At 42.9% G+C, this 16,474-nt stretch overlaps 1 long non-coding RNA gene across 1 annotated transcript; it reads left to right on the top strand.

Annotated features, from left to right (window-relative positions):
• The first annotated feature begins 9,018 nt into the window (after nucleotides 1-9,018).
• LOC123328919 lies at nucleotides 9,019-13,570 on the top strand. The gene is made up of 2 exons (XR_006543921.2): nucleotides 9,019-9,310; nucleotides 13,045-13,570. It is a non-coding gene; the product is annotated as an uncharacterized LOC123328919 (long non-coding RNA).
• Nucleotides 13,571-16,474: the final 2,904 nt, after the last annotated feature.

The following is a 16,474-nucleotide window of genomic DNA, read 5'->3' on the forward strand; positions in this document are numbered from 1 at the left end:
AAACACTGAATTCTTCCTGCGAAGTAGATCCTGTTCTTTTGTCTGTTTTCTAAGATATTTTACCAAGCTTGATCAGTCAACCCCCACACCACTCCTGGGAGACAGGTCAACGTCATCCTTATCCCAGGTTTGTAGCTGAGAAGCTAGCACACAGATGGTAACCGTGACAAAATTCCCAGAAATAAAGGACCTCGGGGTCAACAATCTGGTTAGAAGTAGGGAAGAGGGGACCGTGGTAGGAATGTACCTTTTAGAAAAAAATTATTTTACTAAAGTATAGTTTATTTACTTATTTGGCTGCAGGGTGTCTTGGTTGTACCATGTGGGCTCCAGGGCACGTGGGCTCAGTAGTTGTGTGGTACAGATTAGTTGCTCCGTGGCACGTGGGCTCTTAGTTCCCTGACCAGGAACCGAACCCAAGTCTTCGGCGTTGCAAGATAATTCTTAATCACTGGCCTACCAGGGACATCCCTAGTTGATTTATTAGTACAATGTTGTGTTGATTTCTGCTGTATAGCACAGTGATTCAGTTATATACATACTATATGTTCTTTTTCATAGTCTTTCCCACTATGGTTTGTCACCGGATATTGAGTGTAGTTCCCTGTGCTATACAGTAGGGTCTCGTTTATTTATTCTGTATGTAACAGTTTGCATCGGCTAATCCCAAACCCCCAGTCCATCCCTTCCCCGTTCCCCCTCCCCCTTGGCAACCACAAGTCTGGTCTCTGCATCTATGAGTCTGTTTTGTAGATAAATTCATTTGTGTCACGTTTTAGGCTCCAAATGCACATGATATAATATGGTGTTTGTCTTTCTGACTCACTTCACTGAGAGTGCTCGTCTCCCAGTCCATCCATGTTGCTGCAAATGGCCTGCTTTCTTTCTTTTTAATGGCTGAGTAGTATCCCGTTGTACACATGTAGCCGGTCGTCTTTATCCATCCGTCTGTTGATGGACATATAGGTTGTCTCCATGTCTCAGCTATTGTGAATAGTGCTGCTGTGAAAATACGGGTGGACCTATCATTTTGAATTATAGGAATGTGTCTTGAAATTTTGCTTGCATAGCATTTTTACAGAATTGAGAAAACCTGAAGCATACGTGGCTTCTATCCCAACTCTGTCTCCTTGGCACCAGCATGGACCACTGTGACAGATGTGATTTTGCCAGAGGGTTGTCACTTATATACCAGTGGTGGCCCCGGCTAAGGGTTCAGGTTGCTGAACCTCAGGGGGTTGCCAGCCCCTCTCTGCTTTGTCAGAGCTCCCCATTGAACAATCCCTGAGCCCACCTCCTGTGCAGACTCAGGGGACTTCAGGGTTGAAAAGGACCTTGAGTGCTATTCAGTCCAACTCCTCCTTTAAAGGTGATGCAAAACAAATGTCAAAAGAGGAAAATTCATCCAGATGGTTGCTTGGTAACCAAGAGCGATTATTTTCATATGCAAAACCTGTACTCAATGAATTTGCGTGTGTGTGAGTGTGGAGAGAGAGGGGGGCTCATTTTTTTTTTTTCTCTATCACTTGGTACTGTGTAGGACATATAGTTAAAATACATTTCATTATTTTAACTCAGCTAATGCCTCCCAGGAGGCTTTGTGGTATAGAATCTGTCTGCCAATGCAGGAGACTTATGTTCAATTCTTGGGTCAAGAAGATCCCCTGGAGAAAGAAATAATAACCTGCTCCAGTACTCTTGCTTGGAAAATTCCATGGACAGAGGAGCCTGGCAGGCTGCAGTCCATGGGGTTGCAAAGAGTCGGACATGACTGACTGAGCACACACATGCACAAATATCATTCATGAGTAGACACCATACACAAGACTTTGGCAGCGAAAGGAGCAAAGTCTAGAAGGAATGGAAACATGATTGGTTCGACTGAGGGTTTTTTGTTCCTTTGCTCTGAAGAAGCAGAAATATTCTTCTTTCAGATTCATTTTGGTTAATATTAGCATTGCTGTTTTAATGACAAAAGTTCCCTCTTTTCCCGGTGAGCCCAGTTCTCTGGGACATCTCCACAATTCAGTCCATCCAGACTTTGTCTTTTTTTGTTGTTGTTCGTTTAGTAGCGTGGTGCTTCTTTTCTGTGTTTTTTTCTTTGTCATATTTGATATTCCATGTGTGTGTTCTCTTGGTTCATATTTGCATGATCTGTTTCCTCTTTCTCTGATCCCCTTCTCTTCAGCATTTTCCACCGTGTTCTATTGTACCGTAGACACGTCAATGGCACAGACATTCAGGCCCATGGACTTGGAATGGGTAAAGTTGTCCTGTATTAAAATAGTATTGCCTGAATGCACATTCAACGTTTGGACTCCATGCAATAGGAAATCACTGGATTTTTATACTGTTATCTACTGCAAGGGAAGCCTCTACTAACAAGCAATTTATCTAGTTCATTCTGTAGGTCTACTAGTCTGATTGAGAAAACAAGGCCTTAATGAACTCCAACTATAGCAAAACATGAGTGCCAAGGAGCAGCCTGTTCACCTTCCCATGATCCCAGTCTCCCCGGCTTCCTTCATCCTTCCTGAGATGCTCATACCTGGGTGGCCTATGGCAGCTGTGTGGCTCTGTGGCTTCTGAGCTTAGTTTGGTCCAACTCTTTTGGTTCTGCTCCAGCGAGAGTCAGGGAGAAGGTGTCATGTCGTGACTGGTGTTTTATTCTTCTTCCTCTCCTGTCCAAACCCACAGAGTCTAATCAGTACCCAGCAAGCTTTATTACAGAGTTGGCTTTCTCAGTGACAACTTAATGAAAAGGGACCTTGACTCTCCTCTTTGTTTCTCTCCCTCCATTTCCTTGACTTTGACTGCACCCCACGTGAACTCACTCCCATAAATGGGATGATTTGCTCTCTCCCATCCCCTGCCTGTTGAGATCTGGAAACAATTGCCTCGTCTGACACTTCTTTCCACAGCTGAACTTGTCTCAAACTGTGGTCTCTCCTGTTTCGTTGGCTATTTGTTTGCCTAACTCTGAAATGTGCTTCCGCCTCACCCACCCCCTCCATCCTGTGTATTTTGTTTATCCAATGTAGGCGGTTGCCAATATAAAAGGAAGAAAATGACCGGTTAGAGCTCTGAATAGTGTAGAAGGAGGGGGAGGATGGGGGGAGGAGGCCAGAGAAAGAGGGACAGGCTATTTGGAAAACTTCTGGCTGAATAAGACCTCACCAGCCAAAGACCTGGATAGCTGTCTGTAGAGTCGACTGGCTAAATGCTGCCTCATGACCGCAACAGCCCATTTGGTGAAATGTAGTGTCATTCCCAGTCCGTAGGGTGACCAAAAGTGGGACACGACTGAAGCAACTTAGCACAGCCCAGCAGTGCCATTCCCCTCCCACTGCTAGTGTCTACCAGGTATTAATCATTTCCCTTAGGATTCACTTTCTTTTTTTCATTTTTATTTCAAGTGGTGGAGATGTTCTAGGTTTTTTTGTGTGTGTGATAGAAAATATGTAAAACTGAACATACAACATAAAAATGTTTTATTTAATACATAGCATAAATGTTAACCATTTTAAAGTGTACAATTCAGTGGCATTAAATATCACCACTGTTTCTAGAATTTTCTCATCATCCCAAATGGAAACTCTATACCCACTAAGCTTCCCCACCCTTTCCCCAGCCCTTGGTAACCTCTATTCTATTTCTGTCTCTATGAATTTGCCTCTTTAGGAACTGAAACACAGTTTTGAAGTCTTAGCATCCTTAAACGGATAACAGTTGGCTCAAAGCCCCAGCACGCTTCTATCAGATTGTGGAACGAGCCATCTGGTGACTGAATCTTCCCTTAAATAATCCAGGAAACAACCACGGTTCACCTGAATTACTCATACTATGGCTCCTAGCAAACAGTCTGACGTTCCTTTGTATCCTCTTTAAAAGCTTTGTTTTCTCCTTTCCCTTCTTTCATGGTACTTTTCAAATAGCTTACTCGAAACTGGCTTGTCATTAAAAGTTGGCAATTGCCCTGGTCATTGCTCCTAGAAGATTTTAATTCTTCATTTTTTTAAAGAACATTAAAGAAATTGAATTATAGTGGATTTGCAATGTTGTGTTAGTTTTTGGTGTACAGAAAAGTGATTCAGTTATGTTCACACATATATATTCTTTTTCAGATTCTTTTCCATTATAGGTTATTACAAGATATTTTATATAGTTCCCTGTGCTATGCAGTAGGGCCTTGTTGTCTATCTCTTTTATATACAGTAGTTTGTATCTGCTAATTCCCTTCTCCTGATTTATTCTCCCACCTTCCCCTTTGGTAACAATGTTTGTTTTCTATGTCTGTGAGTCTGTTTCTGCTTTGTGAATAAGTTCACTTGTATCATATTTTAGATTCCACATTTAAGTGATATCATATATTTGTCTTTGTCTGACTTACTTCACTTAGTATGATAATCTCCAGGTCCATCTATCTTGCTGCAAATGACAATAATGTGTTTTAAAACAAGTTCCCTATCTTCCTTTTTTAAAATTGTGATAAAATATATAGAACATAAAATTCACCATTTTAACCATTTTAAAACGGACAGTTCTGAGGCATTAAGTACATTCACACTGCTGTGTGACCATCACCACTATTCATCTCCAGAACATTGTCATCCTCCCAAACCAAAACTCCATAGGTACCCATTAAACACAAGCACCCCATTTGCCTCTCCTCTGGCCTCTTATCTTTACAAATCTGCCTATTCTATGTGCCTCATATAATTCCCTTTAATTGACTCAATGTCTAGAAATCCAACTCAACAGCAGAAATGGGATACCACATCAAGAGGAAAGGGGCTTGTTAAACTTCAAGAGTTTATCTTAGGCTTCTGTTTTGACACAGCTGGACTTACAGAGATTTACAACTTGGGGTTCATGGTTAAATATAAGATTTTTGAGATTCCTTTACTTTTATAAATGCTCACACTGGGTTAGTTGCTTCTAGTAATCAAGAATCAGATGGTTTATGTTTCTTTATCTATAGGCAGAGCTACCTGATTTCTAAAAGGGAGATTATTTCCTCAAGGGACTGTTGACCTAGTTAACAGCTAGAGGGTGGATCCTTGGGCATATTCAGAGCACTTTCCAATGCCTTTGGGGTGAGAGTGTAAATAACACCTATTTTCTTGGCCCAGGGTAAACAGAGGAGCCTGACAGGCTATAGCCCATAGGGTCACAAAGAGTCAGACACAACTGAAGCGATTTAGCGCAGCACAGGATAGCTATTAGAACTGAAGCAGGCACTTAAGTAAGCCATCTCAGTCTTCTGCTTAGAAAAGTTGTCATCATTTTTTAGGTTTTGAAGAGAGGTAGGAAGGAGGAAAGGATTTGAACTCATTTTCTCCCATCTTGCTCCAGAAGATCAAGATAAATGTGCAGATGTGCTTAAAAATAATAAGAACAAGAGCACAAAATGATTCTACTAGAATGCTCAGGCACCATCTTCCCTCAGGAAGCGTTAGCTGACAGTGTGACCTGTAGCTTTTGCCTCCTCTGAAGCCCTCAGGTGCTTTTCGGTCTCATTCATCTGATGGAGGTCAGCCATTGTTTGTGTTTAATGTCTGGTTTACTCTCTAATAAGATTATAAGCTCATCAAAGACAAGAATCAGGTCTTCTCTGAAGTGTTTACCATTGCATCTGCCCTGCAGCTAGCTTTCTTTCAGCACCAAACATAGCACTTTGCCTACAGAAGGTGGTCAATCTTAATTTGGTGAGACTGTTCCTAGAAGGAAAAATATCTGATATGAGCTTCTCTGGACTTCTGTTTTTCTGAGTTCTCATTCTTTATCATCACCTCCCTTTCTTTCCTCCTCAACACATGTGGGGTTTTCCTTTCTTCTATCCACAGTCCATGCTACCTGCCTAAAGCAGGGGCTCGTGAGCTTTCAGGGGCAGCTGTGGTGGAGCAGAAAGAACACTGCATTAGGAGTCAGAAGACGTGGGGTTGAGTTCTGGAACTTTACCACCTAGAAAGGCCTTGGTGTGCTCATCTGTAAAAATAAGCATAACAGTACTTCCTTTGTAGGGTTGCCATGGGGATTAGCATGGTCTAGGGTGTCCGGGTGCGTTTTGATCTGTAATGCTCTGTTGGGAGATGTTAGGGTGGTTAGAAGACGTGGCCTCGGGGACCAGATCACCTGGGTGGGAAACTTGGCCATGTCCCTTAAACCCTGTCTCAGATTCTGGATCTGAAAAAATGGCAATGATTATGATACCTGCTTTGCAGGCTTGTTCTAAGACTTCAACAATGAATGTGTTTGTAGACACAGGGTAGGGCTTCCCTTGGAGCTCGGTGGTAAAGAATCTGCCTGCCAATGCAGGAGACACGGGTTCAATCCCTGGGTTGGGAAGATCTCCTGGAGAAGGAAATGGCAATCCATTCCAGTATTCGCTTCATGAACAGAGGTGCCTGGTGGCTACAGTCCTCGGAGTGGCAATAGAGTCGGGCACAACTTAGTGACTAAACCACAGACATGTGGTAAGAAGCATGTGGATGACATTGATTATTGTGTAGTTATAATGAGGTGTTATTTTTCCATAGTGAGGTGTCATTACTGAATGAAGATAAAGTCCAGTTTTAGCCCCAGTTTTGTATTTTGTTCTTATCTTTTTCCCCCAGTTTGCAAGGTGTTTCCACTTGGATAGTTTATCATCACCGAAATCTCTATGCCTAAAATGAAATATATAACCACAAGCCTAATGTCTCCCCAAACCTTGGCTGCTATTCAAGTCTACCACGGCTGGTGGCGGGCTCCATTCTTAGTTACCAATATTCACGTTCTCAGAGTTCTCCTTGACTCTTCCCCCACTCCCTCACCCTCTGGGTCGAAGTCGTCAACAGGATATGCTGTTTCAAACATACTGAGGTTCAGCCAGAAGAGCTGGAGACAATGTCCTTTGCTCTAAGAGAATGTTATGATTATTAGCCAGCTGTTTTGGCTGGAGTTTTCATAGAAAACAAATCCATCTTGTGCCCTTCCAGCAAGTGAAAAAGTGGATGATTGATCAGCAACGGGTCGTAATAACAAACTTTCTGAAGATCAAAGTCACACATCAAGGAACTCTGTGATCTCACTTTCCTGGTTTGAAAATAAAAACACAAATGTATTCTTGATTATGTATATCCTAATCTTTCTGAACTGTATTAAAAAAAAATCTACCATATGATAAGCTTCGCACATGTTTATGGCTGCATTTTCTAGGAGGAATTTCCATTTCGATCTGTTGGTTCCCAGATCGTGTTACTAGTGAGTTAGACAGGATGGAAAATAAGCTATCAAGCTGACATCTTGGATGAACACAGCTACAGATTAATGGGTAGGGGAATTCTTTCAGGGCTGTGAGGAAGTACACTGTAAGTTGAGCAGTAATTTCATCAGAATATGCCAGGAGACATGGGCAAATTGACAGGCTGGGATGTGATGGCAGTGAATATATTGGCTTTTGCTATCATGACAAAATGTCAAATGTTCTTTTTAAAAAATGATTGTATGGGTTCATAAGATGGAAAGAAAGAAAAAGATAGTGGCTGAGTTGCTGGTTTTTTTTTTTTTTTTTATGAAATAGTTTCAAACAGTGATCAGAAGAGCAAGAAATCTAATAAATTATCTGGCACGCCAGCTTGTTGTAACAGACCACAAAATAAAATCTTGTGATTTCTTCTAGGTCACTGTTAGAGGAACCAAGAAGAAAAGACAAATATCATATGATATCACTTTTATGTGGAATCTAAAATATGATACAAATGAATTTATTTGCAAAAAAGGGGAACAGACTCACAGATAGAGAGAACAAATTTATGATTACCAAAGGGGCAAGGTGGAGGTGAGGGATAAGTTAGGAGTTTGGGATTAACATATACACACTACCTATGTAGGGCTTCCCAGGTGCCACAGTGGTAAAGAATCTGCCTGCCAATGCAGGAGACGCAAGAGACATGGGTTTGACCCCTGGGTCGGGAAGATCCCCTGGAGTAAGAAATGACAACCCTCTCCAGTATTCTTGATTGGAAAATCCCCTGGGGGCTATAGTCTATGGGGTGGCAGAGTGTCGGACATGACTTAGGAACTGAATACACACACACACTACAGTGTGTAAAAAAGAAATAACAAGGACCCGCTGTAGAGCACAGGGAGCTATATTCAATATCTTGTAATAAGCTGTAATGGAGGGGAATCTGAAAAAGAATATGTGTGTGTGTGTATGTGTGCTGCTGCTGCTGCTGCTGCTAAGTCGCTTCAGTCGTGTCCGACTCTGTGCGACCCCAGAGACGGCAGTGTACACCCACATACAAACAGATACGTATGCAGCTGAGTCACTTTGCTGTTCACCCGAAGCTGACACAACATTGTGGGTTAACCATACTTCAGTTTTTTTTAAAATGGTTTAAAAATTAAAAGAGGAAAGTTTGAAAATTCAAATATTTAGGTTCTTCTATTTCCTTCAGCTATATGATCTCAACCCACCACTTATTCCCAAGCCTCATTTGTCTGACTTGTAAAACAAGGATAATATAATAATATTTATTCTCTTAAATCATGAAGTGGTTGCGATGATTACTTTAAATAAAATAGATGAAAAATCTTTGAAAAATTTAAACTATAAATTACCCTCTTATTAGATAGAATACTTTTTCCAGGGATTTACACCTTTTCCCTATCACATTTTTTTACTGGTTCCAAACTTCCTCTTATCTTTTAGAAATGCTCAGCAAATAGTTCTGTTGTTTATTAAGGAGATGAGCTTGGCGCTTGTTTACAGCTGTTACTGTGCACGTAATATTTTCTTCTGAAATGCCTCTCTCCCAGCAGCCCTGCAGGGCAGACAGAAAGTGCATTGAAGGTACAGTGATTGATCTGGGGGATACAGGAGGGGGCCCCCATTTTTTTCCCAAGGAGACTAAGAAGATGGATTAGAACGAGGTAAGTTCTTATTTTAGTGCGTTCCTTTAGGTTTGACAAGACATATCCAGAAATAGCCTAATAATGTTAACTGGTATATCTTGATTTACACACAGTTACTATTTGAAAGAGGAAGATCAGGGACCACCATATTTAATAGACTTTCAGATCCCATTGCTTCCAAGACGTGTCTCTATGTTGTTTCCTCTAAGAAATAACACAAAATACCACCAATTACAATTTCAAGATGTTAACGATTGGAAGCAGGCCCTGCTTTCAGAGCTTTTAAATCGAGAGAAACTGTATGACAGAGTTGATGAAATATGGTACTGTTCTGAGTGTCTACTGTATCCAAGGAATGAACAAGGATGTGCCTTCTTTATTCATTTAATTCTTTCAACAGACCCAAGAGGTAAGTATTCTTTTGCCCACTTCCACAGATAAGCAGGCCGAGACACAGACAGGTTACTCTGCAAAATGACCCACAAGTGATAAATAGTGATGCTGGAATTATGATCCAGGTCTGTCTGATTCCAAAGCCTATAATGCCATATTAGGTTTCATTGTACCTTGACCTCTCAGGAGGGCTTCCCAGGTGGTGCTGCTGGTAAAGAACCCTCCTGCCAATGCAGGAAACATGAGACACGCGTTCAATCCCTGGTTCGGAAGATCCCCTGGAGGAGGGAATGGCAACCCACTCCAGTGTTCTTGCCTGGAGAATCGCACAGAAAGAGAAGCCTGGCCAGCCACAATTCCTAGGATCACGAAGAGTTGGACATGATAGAAGCGACTTACCATGCACGCACAACCTGTCAGAAAACTTCATTCGTTATCTTGGCAATTTAAGGCTAGGAAACGTTTGGCTGGAAATAGTGTGCCCCCCTAGACAATCCACCCTTTATATATTTATTTTGTTCTTGTTTTGGCTGCACTGCATGGCACGTGGGATCTTAGTTCCCAGATCAGAGATCGAACTTGTGCCCTCTGCAGTGGAAACACAGAGTCTTAACCTCTGGACCACAGGGAAGCCCCATCCTGCTTTTAAAATCATGAGTCACCTTTGACTTACACTGGATGCCTGGACCCAGAATTAGATTAGATCCAAGAGACCAATTTGCTAAGGTCTCTTCCTGTAGATGGACTGCATGTTCTGCCCTCAGTGGAGAGAAGGCCACTCCAGAGACGTGACGGTGGTGAGACTCCTGGGTGCCACAGCCAAGGAGCTGAGGCAGGCAGCTTCCCAGGGCAGTGCCTCTTCATGATGCCGTTTTTATTGTGGATGAAAAGTTTGCAAGTCAAAAACAACAGAGAATATAACACACACCCGGTGCCCACTAGCCAGACGCAGCAGATGTCCACGTTTTACCATACATGCGTCAGAGAAGCCAAAGTCCCTTCTGTTCCCCTTCCCAGTCCCACTGTTCCATTCCCTCTTTCCTTAGGTGTCAGTCGCTGCCATCATGAATTTAGTGTGTCTCTTTGTTTTTCCTACTTAACATAATAGTATATATTTAAAACATTTGCAGAGATGGCGGCGTGTTATATTTATCATCCTATGAATGTCTTTGTTTCCTTCACATTATGTTCCAAAGATGTCACCGTGTACCATGTTGGTTTGTATGAATCCAGTTCATTCAACTTCTGCTTATTGTTTCGTAGTGTGAACATACCACAAAATCTATCAATTTCCCTATTTTTGGCTATTATACAGAATGTGAGGGCTTTTCCAAAGGCCCAGCAGGTAAAGAATCCGCCTGCCGTGTAGGAGACACAGGGGACTTGGGTTCAATTCCGGGACCAGGAAGATCCCCTGGAGTAGGAAATGGCAACCCACTCCAGTATTCTTGCTTGAAAAATCCTGTGGACAGAGGAGCCTGGTGCACTATATATACTCTAAAGAGTCACAAAGAGTCAGACACGACTGAGCAACTGGGCGCACACACACACACACACACAGAATGTCACAATCAAGGTCCTTCTGCACATAAGGGACATTTCCTTTAGTGTGTACACATAGAATGGTTAACTGGGTCACAGGCCATGTGCGTTTTCCATATTGCTGAATGTTCTCCAATGTTTGAGTTGGTTTCTACTCCTGTCAGCCATGTGTGAAAATTCCCATTGCCCCACATCTTCAATAACGCTTGGTATTGGTCAACTTTTCAAACTTTGTAAATCTGATGAATGGGAAATGGTAACTGTTGTTTTAATTTATTGGTGAGGTTTTATTTCCGACAAGCATCAAGGCTCATCTGAATGGCCTGTAACCACAGCCCCGCAAGTCTCGGCCTCCCAGGCTTTGTTATCACACTATCCACCCTCCACCCTCCCCTTAGCGTTTGCAGCAGGGTGCGGCCAGCAGTGTGTGTGGGAGGTGTGTCATGTCCTGAGGCTGATGACTGCCTCTGTTCCCACATCCTGTTAGTCCGCAGGACTGCAAGGCCATAACAAATATTGACCCCGATTGTCTTAAGTGTAGGTTTCTCTCTGTTAATTGGTTGGGGACATTTAGGAGCCTGATGAGTTTGTGGAGCAGAAAATGCCTCCAGCCACAGGGCCTTGGAGGAAGATTTCCTGTTTCCCCGATAAAAGCAATATTTCTTGGGACTCCCCTGGTGCCCCAATAGTTGACTTCGCCTTCCAATAAAGGTTTGATTCCTGGTCAGAGAACTAAAATCGCACATGCCTAGCAGCCCAAAACAAAAACAAAACCTAAAACAGAAGCAATATTGTAACAATTTAAGATTTTAAAAAATGGTCCACGTTAGGACTTGCCTGTAGCTCAGATGGTAAAAATAAATGGCCCACATTTTAAAAAAAAGTCTTTTAAAAAAAAGCAATGTTTCTTAAGAATCTGTGCCCACAAGACATGGTGGCAATAACTTGTTGGTTAGGATTCCCCCTGGATTCTTCAAGTCCAGTTATGAATTAGACCTTGTGTAGTGTGAAAGAAACAGCACTTGGGGTACTTAGCTGATCTCAACTCCACCTCTTAACAAATAGATGATCTGGGAAAACGTCTTAAAGCCACGTTTTTCTCATCTGCAAAGAGGTGATCTTAACGCCTACACTACAGAATTGTTAGGATTAGATGAGGTAACGCAGACACAGGTAAGGGCTCTTTGGTTACCTATTTGTGGTAATAACTATCTGATTTATTTTAACTGACTCAACTTTTAGAAACTGGGAACTCTCAAATAAATACCTTGATTTCTTGCTTCCCTTTTAAAAAAATTTGAAGCTCTGGTAACACTGGACCAGATCCTATGTATTTTGATAATCCTAGGCGGCCCTCTGGATGGTCAGGCTTTCTTTTATTTGTCATGCCCCTCGTCCCACATTTATTTACATCTCCTGCCTGGCCCTTGGGGGAATCAATTTGCAGCTTCCCTGATTGCCAGTCTTCAAGGTTCCTTCATGAAGATTAAGCCATTGTTCTCTGAGCTGGTCCTTGGGGATCCTGTCTACTGCTTCCAGGGATGGAGGGGACCGAGAAATAATATTTGGTGACTGGCTGGCTCTGTGCTCTGTACTTTACATGCTCTGTATTATTTAACCCTCATAGTAGCTGTAAGGTATTGTGTGCACTATCATCCTCAAATACATAATAAAAGATGCGTATGGCAAATGGTGAAGCAACCTTGATGAGTTGAACAAACTGTGCCACGACATGCCACTACAGAGAGACAGAGCAGGGATGTGATGCTGGCTATTTAGAACACTTAACCTACTCGTGATACTGTGCCAAAGGAGAGGAAATTAGCTTCTCAAAGATTTGGGGGTTCATCACTATTAAAGTGAAAGTGATAGTCACCCAGTCTGACTCTGCGACCTCATGGACTGTAGTCCGCCAGGTTCCTCTGTCCATGGGATTCTCCAGGCAAGAATATTGGGGTGGGTTGCCACTTCCTACTCCAGGGGATAGTCCCAACCCAGGGATTGGCGGGCAGGTTCGTTACCAGTAATGCCACCCGGGAAGCCCTCCTGACAGGTCAATGTACAATGAAACCCAATGTGGCATTATAGGCTTTGGAATCAGACAGACCTGGATCAAAGCCAGGTCTCCCGCATTGCAGGTGGATTCTTGACCACCAGCGCCATGTAAGGCTCCACCTAAATGTTCTGACACTTGTTGCTCATTTTCAGGTCTGTTTTTGGGAAGAGGTGAACCAGTATCACCTGGAGGACAGGCATACCTGAGAGCCCCGGGGAGTTATTTTCTGTGCCTCAACTGGAGCTACCTCCTCCTTCAGTGACCATTTCCCTCAAGGACCAAGAGACCTCCTCAGATGAGGTGTGCATGTATCTGCGGGGAAGGTTTTAAGTTTGGCTGTGTCCCAACACGCTCTGAGGCAGAGGTTTGGGGCTTAGCCAGTCAGACCTCCTTTTTACCTGTCTGACTGAGACTTCCCAGAAGAGCTCTGGAAAGTCAGAGAAAATGTCAGCTGGAGTGTTTGAGCAAGCAGAAACAGGATGTATTTCACACTGAAGGTAATTACATGGTGGTGTGTAGTAAAGGGGACTGAGGCAGTTGAAGTCACACAACAGAGATGCCTCCGATTGGCTGAGGAATGTTTCTCCGTCGTGGATAAATATTTTGCAGGAGTTACCTGGGTGAAAACCAGCTTCCTGTAAAGGATTGATTAAAAAACAAATAAATAAATACTCTTGAGGGCTGAGTGCTCTGTAATTATTTCCCAGATAATGGTACCAATTGAACTTTATGCAAAGGGAAGGTTCAAAAACAATCTTCATCCTTCAAGGACCATTCCCAAGTGTGTAACTATTGCTCCACAGCTTCAGAGCTGAGAACCACTTGTTCCCTTGTTCTTCAAACAGAATTCACAACTACAGAACCCTCCTTAAAAAAAGAAAGCCATTTAATTTAACCCTCATAATGTAGCTGAAAGTCCCGTGTGTGTGACCTTAGAAGGCAGGAGGCTTAACACCGAGATCCTTGGCCAGGTAACTTCTGTAAGTCTTTGTCTTCACCTCCATAAATAAGATAATAATATGTCTACTTCTGCTAGGTGTAGTGAAGTTCAAGTGAGATTGTGTTCCATTAGGCAACAAACATTGTGATTGGTTATGTACCTGGCACTGTGCTAGATGCTGGGAACAAAAAATGAAAGGATCCTTCAGCCTCGAGAACTCCCTGTGAGAGGGGACAGACCCTTCAACGAGTGACCTGTTCCATACTAAGGGGTACCCGTGGAGGCACAAGTCCGTTCCTTGGACAGGATCCCCAGGAGGCCCACGGCCATCACCCTGGAATGACAGCACGTGGGAGGTGGCCCCAGGCTGGGTCCCGAAGATGTGTAGGTCCACCGGAAACAGACGGGCGGCGGGAGGAGAACCGTGGTGGGTGTGAAGCAGCGTGGGGATTACCCGCAGCCCTCTCGGGTGGCTCAGAATTACACGGGACACAGGGCAGGGTGGGGGCGGGAAGATGAAGCTAGGGAGAAGGGAAGGCAACATGGGCAGAGCCAGGCTGCGCACTCCCGGTGACTCGCTTGGGTTTCCTGGTGCAGGGCCAGCCCTGGAGGAAGGAATATTGGCAAGCGTTAGCAGGGTGAGTAAGGGACAGCTGAGGTTGTCCTGGTTTGCCCTCATCATGTAACATGGAGCCGGTCGACCGCTGCCCAGCCAGCTATGTAGAGCAGGCCTCCTCTGGACCTCTATCACTCCCGAATCTGCTCCTTTATAAAGTCAGGTACCTATTTTAAGTGACTTCTCGCAGCCATCCGCCTGTTCCTCCCATCCCATGCCCTCCTGGTCTTGGACTCGTCCTCAGTCAGGATCACGGAAGTGCTGGACCACACCATCCAGGGCGCAGTGTGCATAGGTCCCTCTTCCTTATTCTCACGAGAGTTCCCAGGCCCCAGACAAGGCTGCCCCTCGAATCTCAGCATCCCACTGTCTCCATCTCTGTGATTCTATGGTCTCCCCACCCTCCTTGACGTTGCCTCCAGCAAACCGTGAGAGGAGAGGTCTTAGGTGGCATAAGAGGTCAAGAGCCGACTTCCCAACAACCAGCTGCGAAAGGAGCTTGCTGGTTCTACTCCCTTTTTTACCTTCAGAGGCAATAAAACATCGTGCCCCGGATATCTGACTGCTGAATATTAATAGCTAAATGAAAAACATTATGTCAATCTACCATGCAAAACAGCATTAAAATTTAAAAATATATGTATAGTTATAATTTTTATTTGACTAATGGACAAAATATTAAATATGACTGAATTTAATTATCATTGTACATGCATGGATGACCTTTTCATGAGTGGCAATGAATGAATAATAAGTAAAGACCTAAATAATAATAAAGTATTATATAAAGACTCTTGAGAGTCCCTTGGACTGCAAGGAGATCCAACCAATCCATTCTGAAGGAGATCAGCCCTGGGATTTCTTTGGAAGGAATAATGCTAAAGCTGAAACTCCAGTACTTTGGCCACCTCATGCGAAGAGTTGACTCATTGGAAAAGACTCTGATGCTGGGAGGGATTGGGGGCAGGAGGAGAAGGGGACGACAGAGGATGAGATGGCTGGATGGCATCACCAACTCAATGGACGTGAGTCTGAGTGAGCTCTGGGAGTTGGTGATGGACAGGGAGGCCTGGAGTGCTTCGATTCATGGGGTTGCAAAGAGTCGGACATGACTGAGCGACTGAACTGAACTGATTATATAATTATTACATACATTTTATTTTCTTGCCTTATTTCAGCTTAATTACAATCTATGTTATAATCAAGATTTTCACATCATTTATGCTCACTTGTAACAATGATATAAAAAGTTAAAATGACCTTGTAATTATTTGAAGGTAACAAAGTATAAACATATTTTATTTATAAACAAATTAAGTGGAAAATTTTAGAATTATTTTAATATACATTTCCAAATAGTTATTTTCTCCTAAAATAGTCAAAATTACCTTTTAAAACTGAGGCCAATTATAGACTATAATTCATAAATATAAAACCTTTAAATCAAAGTGACTTAGAGCTGTGTTTTTAATTCTTTGAATATTTGAAACGTATTAAATATTTTATAAAAATAAATCTATTGTATTTCTAGCATTAAATGTCTCTTCAGATGCCAACATAATTGCATGTCATGTGTATATTTATAAGCACACAAGTTCAAGTGTAATATGAGTTGTGGAATATTGCAGAATGATTCTGTTGTGATGACCTGCTAATTTGTAAGTACTTCCAGAATCATTCTGCTGCTGCTGCTAAGTTGCTTCAGTCATGTTCGACTCTGTGCAACCCTATAGACAGCAGCCCACCAGGCTCCCCCTTCCCTGGGATTCTCCAGGCAAGAACACTGGAGTGGGTTGCCGTTTCCTTCTCCAATGCATGAAAGTGAAAAGTGAAAGCGAGGCAGTGACCCCAGGGACTGCAGCCTACCAGGCTCCTCCATTCATGGGATTTTCCAGGCAAGAGTACCGGAGTCATTCAGTGGACCAGCAATACTGTGAACCAGTATTTAATTTTGCAAGAGTCTGTGTCTTCTAGGCTATTTGAAAGGAAGGTCTTCGAAAGTTAATTAATTTGTCATTTACCTTCA

Source organism: Bubalus bubalis, chromosome 13 (genome assembly GCF_019923935.1).
Source record: "Bubalus bubalis isolate 160015118507 breed Murrah chromosome 13, NDDB_SH_1, whole genome shotgun sequence".
Classification (NCBI taxonomy): domain Eukaryota; kingdom Metazoa; phylum Chordata; class Mammalia; order Artiodactyla; family Bovidae; genus Bubalus; species Bubalus bubalis.